The 7,734-nt window shown below is 31.1% G+C and overlaps 1 pseudogene; it reads left to right on the forward strand.

The window, feature by feature from the left end:
- Positions 1-935: 935 nt before the first annotated feature.
- Positions 936-2,648, forward strand: LOC110419259 (cocaine synthase pseudogene; annotated as a pseudogene).
- Positions 2,649-7,734: the final 5,086 nt, after the last annotated feature.

Consider the following 7,734-nt stretch of genomic DNA (forward strand, 5'->3'; position numbering starts at 1 on the left):
TATTACAAGTCAATTGCTTAAGAAAATAGGCTATAGACTGGAATATATTAAAAGAAAAAACAAGAAGAAAGAACTCGAGAACGAAATAATCAATTTTTAAATAGCGGTAAACATCCAAATTAAAACCATTGATAAGTATTGAAAGAGATATGAACAATATATATTATATTGATAATCAAACTGCAAAAGGTCAAGCCTTTTCCGAAGGAAAAATTAGGTAGGCTCCTCATGAATTTCTTCAAGCCAAGCGAGATCCAAACTACTAGGCTGTTTACTTTGTTGGTTAGTCAAACTTGATTTGCACTTAACTCTCTTTACCATCCACATATCTTGATCTATCCTTGTTATAATAATAAATCCAATAAATCTAAATGAAACACATTATTGAAAGCTATTACATTGGTATAAATGAATTCAAGGAGACAAAAGTTATACAATTTTTCTTTTTTATTGGTAGTTCAGAAAGTGAAATTTTTAATTTAAAAATTAATTTATATTAATATGAATATAATTATCGTATACGTAAGTGATAGTATATTAATTTTTAAAATATATTTAATCAGCGATCAATAACATAAAACTATTTGACCTGGAAATTTTATGTAATATTATTATTTTCTATCTAGTAGGTATTTTTTAATGATTATCAACAAGGAGCAAGTCAGCTTAATACATCAAAACCGAGAGGGGGGGACCGAGTTAATTTCGATCAATCAAAAACCACAAGCATTGTTTATTCACACTGGCAGAAACAATTTGAACAGAATAAATTAAAGGGTTAGTTGAGTTTACAAAGTCGTATTAGAGGAGAAAACTTCAACGGTCCAATTAGAGCTCCCAAAACCTTGGACTTTTTCCTTTTATGCACTAATTAAGTAGTATTCTTTTGTTTTTTGGTTTTTTTGGATTTATTATTTCTTTATTGCTAGGTATGCCAGGAAACAGGATTCACTTGCTCAAGCAGAAAATCTACATCCGAAGTTAAAGAAAATTTTCCTACATCTATATAACGGGGCAGGGAATGAGTGTCACTTTGAACCAAGATCAAAGAGCACTGAAGAGAGAAAAAAAACGAAGGAAAAATGGTCGAAATCAAGTCTGAAATCGTTTCCAGGCAAACCATCAAACCTTCCACCCCAACTCCTTCCGACTTGAAAACCTTCAAGCTCTCTCTTCTGGATCAACTTTCCCCTGCCGTCCATGGCAACATGACCTTCTTCTACCCTTCTAACAACACCATCGATTCCATAGCTGATGACTTCTCCGAGAAATCCCAGCTCCTTCAGGAATCGATTTCCAAGACGCTCTCGTTCTTCTACCCGCTCGGCGGACGTCTTCAGGACGCTGCTACCATTGATTGTAACGACGAGGGTGCTTTCTTCGTCGAAGCCAAAGTTAACATCCAATTATCTGAGTTCCTTAACCAACCTGAGTTTAATCTAATGGACCATTTCTTACCTAGTACGGATACCAAAACCATGGAATTGTCCAATGGTGCCTTGTTTATCGTTCAGTTGACTAGCTTTGCTTGCGGTGGTGTGGCGATGAGTCTCTCCCTCACTCACAAGCTCGCTGATGTATCAGCACTGCTTACTCTCCTCCAAAGCTGGACAGCGGTTTGTCGCGGCCTAAGTGACCCCGTGACCCCTGACCTCATCGGAGAAAACTTTTTGGCACCTAGAGATGAACTCTCTGCCATGTCTGCATCTCTGAATATTGCTGCTGAAAAGTTTGTGCTGAGGAGATTTGTGTTTAGTGCCTCAAAGATTGCGGAATTGAAGGCTAAAGTCGATCAGGAATTTCAAAACGAGATGCAAAGCCACCCCTCTCGGGTGGAGGTGGTGTTGGCACTGTTATGGAAATGCGCCGCGGCTTGTAAGAAACAAAAAACAGGGTCATTCGGGCCAACGGTATTGTTTCAAGCTGTCAATTTGCGCAAAAGGATGTCTCCACCGTTACCCGAAACTGCTATTGGGAACTTTATATGGCCATTTATGGTGCTTGCACATGAAGAGAAAGACTTGGAGCTACCTGAACTTGTGATTCAGATGAGAAAATCCTTCAACGAATTCAACAACACCAAGGCGAATATGTTCAGAGGCGAAGGCGCACCTTTGGCAATCATGGGGGCCTTGAAGGAGAGAGGAGAATTCTTCAGGAACAACAGAGAAATGACCGTTTACAAGTGTTCAAGTTGGTGCAAGTTCCCCTTATATGACACCGATTTTGGGTGGGGAAAGCCGCTATGGCATGTCAGTATAAACAAAATGGTGAGCAACACAATTGCTCTGGCCGACACAAGATCTCGAGATGGAATTGAAGCTCTCTTGACTTTGGATGAAGAAGAAATGGCCTTATTTGAACAAAATGAAGAGCTCCTGAAATATGCTACTTCCAACCCCAGCATTTATGCTTGATTTTATGCTTTTCGCTGTGCAAATTTACCATTGCTCTGTGTGTGATTGTCTCTTTTTTTTTTTCCCCTTTTACAATGATTTGATTAGATTACGTGTTTTGTTGAAGGTAATTTACTTATGATTTTAAAGCAATGCTATGTTGGAAAGAATAAGACTTAGGACTTTCTCTTTGAGGAGCTGAAAGATACAAAGAATTCTAAAATGAAAATTTGAGAATAAAATTCCTAGCGACACCTCCTTGGCTACAATGTTTATTATTAGTATTATTGTTTGAACCCCCCCTCCTGCTTTATTTGTTTGTCTTTTGCAAAATTTCTGCAGCTTATAAAAATTAAAGAAGAAAATTATCAGGGAAATATTCTTTATTCTCTAGGAATCAATAGACCACTTTCACTGTACGTTCTAAGCTGAATTAATAAACAAATATCTTTTCTTTGGTGGTGATCAAGAAAAACAAACAAATAGATCTTGATAATGTGGCATATCCGTTGCCATTGGTCAAATAACAGGGACAAAAAAGGAAAAAAAAGAGGGTTGGACTGAATCGTACGTATATCCTGACCAAAACAAGGAAATTTGCATGGAATTAATGTGCATATGAGGTCCCATTCACGTCAAAACTACAACCAAGAAAGGAACAAGTTTCTTCTTTCTTGTATTATTGATGAGCCTCATTCTTTAATATTACTCTCTTTTCGTATCATAAACGTCTGTTGAATTCTCCGCCACATCTTCCCCACGATATTGAGCCTTTTCAACACTTATAACTTTGGAGGCTTTGTCTTGTTGCCTTGGTTTGGTTTGAGAATGTTGTTCGAGGGTCGAGTTGTTTTAAGTGATCTTGTGTTGAAAATTTTAAGATGTGTGCTGGTTGTGGTCGACTTGAAAATTATTATTATTTAAATAAATAATATAATTTTATTTAATATTATTGAAATGGATTTTATTATTTTCATAATTAAATATCAGTTTCACAAGGACCTGAGCTTATCTCTCATGTTGTGAGGCTCCAAAGGCTTGGTTCAAACCCCCGACTTATAGAACATTTTTTGTGTTATTATGATTTTTTATTTTTTAGTTAGAAAGACGTTTTTTAATGATTAATATGGTAAATTTATTGATTTTTAGTTTATCATAAATAAATTTTAAATTTATATTTGATATACTAACAGTATATAGTTTCTGTACACTGTCTGCTCATCCAATATTTTACCACTTCATTAATGAAAAAAGATATATAAAAAATAAAAAAAAATCTCTCTCAAACTCTTCTTCCATCAAAATTCTCCAATTTCATCTTCTTCTTCTCATCTTCTTCTTCCATCAAAATTAAGTTCGGCAAAATTATACAATTTTGAGAGCAATAAGATACTTGAAAGATTTCAAGATAATTTTTACTTGTTGATTTTTGCGATATATTTTTTAAGTGATTTGTACATTTGAATTCCTATTATTTCAACAAAAATCCAAAATTCCCGTACCAAATTCTTTAATCTCTCTTAAGGTTTCAACAATTTCTCTCTTGGGGTTTCAAAGATATGTGGTGTTTTAGTTTGAATTCTTGTTCTTTCAACAAAAACTCGAAAAAAAACCTAAAAATGGTGAAAGAGATTTTGGAGAGAAAAGTGAAAATAATTTATATTTTGTTTAATTAATCAATAACAAACTTTAAATATTTAATTTTAAATCCTTAAAATTTTTTAATTTTACCTCACTAATAAGGTGACTTCATTTTGTGAGCTGATAATATATAGAAATTATAAACTATCAGTATTTTAAATATAAACTCTTAAATTTTTTGTCCATTTAAAGGGACAGAAAAGAAATATAAGAAAAATAATGGCATTTATGTGCCCAAACCAACCATTTCTAAATTCAACAAGTTTAAGTAATTATTTAGTCCTAGCCTATTTGGCCTATCTTTTTAATAGCTTAAAAGTTATTATGAAATTCTTATGAAAAATAACAACATATATTTTATAATAGTTTTTAAAGTTAAACTAAAGTTGTTTGATAAGTTATTTAGTAAAATAAATTATATAAGCTCTAATTTTGATTAAATTTACTATAAAGAGTATTCATGATATCTTTAATCATTTAATAAATAAAAACGAAACAAGTTTACTTCAAGTTTATGTACGATTTCATATGTTAAAATAAAAAAAATTCATACAAAAATAAAACAATTCTCAAACTTTATATAGTAGTAATAGTATTAGAATTTTGTTGATCTAGCAAGCAATTGGATTATGATCTCCAAGAAAAAAGAGAAAAAAAGAAACAATGTATTTAATATTAAAATCTTTTTTGGTGAAGAAGAGAGAAAATCTTTAATTAGTATCTGAATGCAATTTTAAATTTTAAGTTTTCTTTTCTCTTAATCTTTGAAAAAACAAAAAAAATCTACAAATTTTGTTATTTTGTTAATGAGTCTTTTGTTTTGTTTTTTAGTAGTGAGGTGTACGAAAGAGAGATCGTAATTTGCGTTGAAAAATGGTGATTTGCAAAATGAGAGAGAAGAGAGGAAGATCCATTGAGAGAAAAGTATTTTTTAAAAAGCTGATATAATTAAAAAAAAGAAAAAACCTCTTCTTTGAATCTTTTCTTTAAGTTTTTTTATTTTAAAATTATGTTCTTTAAAATAATTATTTTTTAATAGTTTCTCTAAATCTTATTTAGCCTTTTAAGAGATAGATAAACTTAAAAAAAAATCAATCCAAACTATCAATTCGAAAATTTAAACCGACCTAACCTATCAATTCGAAAATTGAAACCTACCTAACCTATCAATTCGAAATTTAAGTCTTAGATTTTGTATTGTATATATTTGAATATTTTAATTAATGATAAGTGCATATATCATTTTATTAAAAGAGATGAACCTCTCCTGCCTCAAAACAATATGAAGGAAATTACATTACTATACCTGACAACACCGACGTGAAGGATTTGTAGATCTCAACTTATTTAGCCGAAATTTTTAAATTTAAAAAGGTTTAGAAAAACATATAAGATCAAAAAGTTTTGAGTAACCATGACAAAGAGGATGAAGCTTATAAAAATTTTCCCACAATGCAAGTGTATTAATTAAAATCATTAGTGAATGATAAAACGGACAAAAAGAAGGTTGCCTCAAGTGTGTGAGATGGTAAAGTTAGAATAAAATATTTACTTACTTCTTATTTACTCTTTGTATTGTCGCGTGTTCATACGGTGAAGGTGATCATTAGTCTATGATATTTTGGAAACATTGATTAATTAATACTAATTATTAGTTTATCAATAATAACTTCAATAATCAAACTCCGGGGATTGCTCAATAGTTTATTACAATTGTTTCTACCGACCAGCTAATTTTTAGAATATTTATTTTAATGTTTGCAGATAATTGATTGATTATTCGTGTAAGAGAAACATGGACTTGACCTGATTGGTAGTTGGTGAGCCATGTACAAGCAAGCTGACAGAATTAGTCCATTAAATTTTATAACCAAAAACTGAAAAAAAAAGGCAAAAAAATTAGAATTCTTGGTCTATCAATTGAAGTCAATTGACTACCAGATACCTAAAGCATTTTTTTTTTCTGTTCCTTTTTTCTTCTAAAGCAAGGATCAAATTAGTCATAAAAGAAATTTATTAAAAGTGGGAAAGCTGCCACAAAATTACAATATTTTTATTAGATTCAAAATTAATTAGCAGCAAAAATGTTAAAAATCAACTACTATTCATAAATTATAAGATTCAAAGCCAAGGAAAAATCAATTATCTTACTTCACACTACCAAAGAATAACTTATATTATCTATATCTTTATATGCTGTTTTAATTGAATCCTTCTTTCTCCTTGTTCATTGTTAAATCAACGATTTCAACTCATCGAAGTTAGAATTGAATGCTACTATAATAGTTCATTGAAATTAAAAACAAGTGTCATGTCTACTAGCCAGCAGTTTCAAACTAAATTGCCGTACATCTCTCTGTTCAATAATAATACCGATCAATTTACTTGCGAATTTATTGAATATATATTTTAATTGATCAAGATAAGGAAGTAGAAAAAACCAGTCTTACCAACTTCATGATAATATAAAAACATCTATGGAAATGATGAGTCAACTACGTATATACATGTTCATGGTCAACTATTTCCCCAGAGTAGACAAAAGCCATCACTACAATAAATTAAGCAGCAAAATGAAATCGTCAATTGTAAATAATAATGATGATGATGATGATGATAATGATATTTTCTATATTATTTGTAAGCAAACAAATTAAGCTCATGCATTTCCAAGCAAAAAGAATTTGTCAAAAATTTGCTGCAATTGGGATGATATTTTCGCACTGTTGAACTGGACTCGGGCTGGTTTTCTTGAAAAAAAAAGAAAAGAAAAGAAAGGATTTTGGAATTCAGACTGATTACTTTAATTTAAATTTTCATTATCTTTTAGTAGATATCCAGAAAAGTCAAAGAGAAAAGATAACATGTTTGAAAACAACATTGGCAAAAAAATTACAGAGGTGTGGATAATACAGCTCGGAAGTCAAGCTATAAAATCATTATCATTTATACTCCACAAAATCCAGTTTTCACCTACCAACAAAAGCTTTTTTGAGTTTACATTAGAAATTAGCATGCACGTATAAACACAGTAACGATCATATTAGAAATTTTTATTGACTGTTCTAATCGACAAATTAATAGAACAAGCAGTTTAATGTATGTTTACTTGTCACAAATTTAAAGAATTGGATGTGACAAAATGCTCAAACTTCTTTGGGGAGTATCTTATATAAACATATATAGTTAAGTTGAAGGGAAAAGCGAGTACTATCTCTTGTCTTCTTCAAGCTAAGATTATCTGGGATCTTTCTTTGAATGAATCAAAACTAGCTAAGATTAGTATTTGAGAGTTTTATTATGTTAGAATCTTTGAATCTCTAATGAATCTTATTGTTTTATAGGTGTTAGCAAGCTTTTTGTCCTGCTAGAGGAAGGCAAATGAGATTTTTTATCACTAAACTTATTTGTTCTTAGCTACTTATACATTGAAACCGAACAATTTTCATGACCAAGACCAAGTACTTTGGTCTTAAATCCATTTACTAAGGCATCAAACATGGCAAGAAAAACCAATTAAAAGAATTTAATGAGCATTATTGAATCATGGAATCAGGGGACAAAGAATTAGTCTATGGTTGAATTATTAATGACTTTGTCAATGACTTACTTGGTCTATGTTTATAACATAATTAAGTACTAGTTAATAACATTATAAGTACATGACATCACTTGGCAAGAGTGGTAATAAGAAGGA

This window comes from Theobroma umbraticum, unplaced genomic scaffold (assembly GCF_002168275.2).
Source record: "Theobroma umbraticum cultivar Fairchild unplaced genomic scaffold, ASM216827v3 scaffold_30.0, whole genome shotgun sequence".
In the NCBI taxonomy this organism is placed as follows: Eukaryota; Viridiplantae; Streptophyta; class Magnoliopsida; order Malvales; family Malvaceae; genus Theobroma; species Theobroma umbraticum.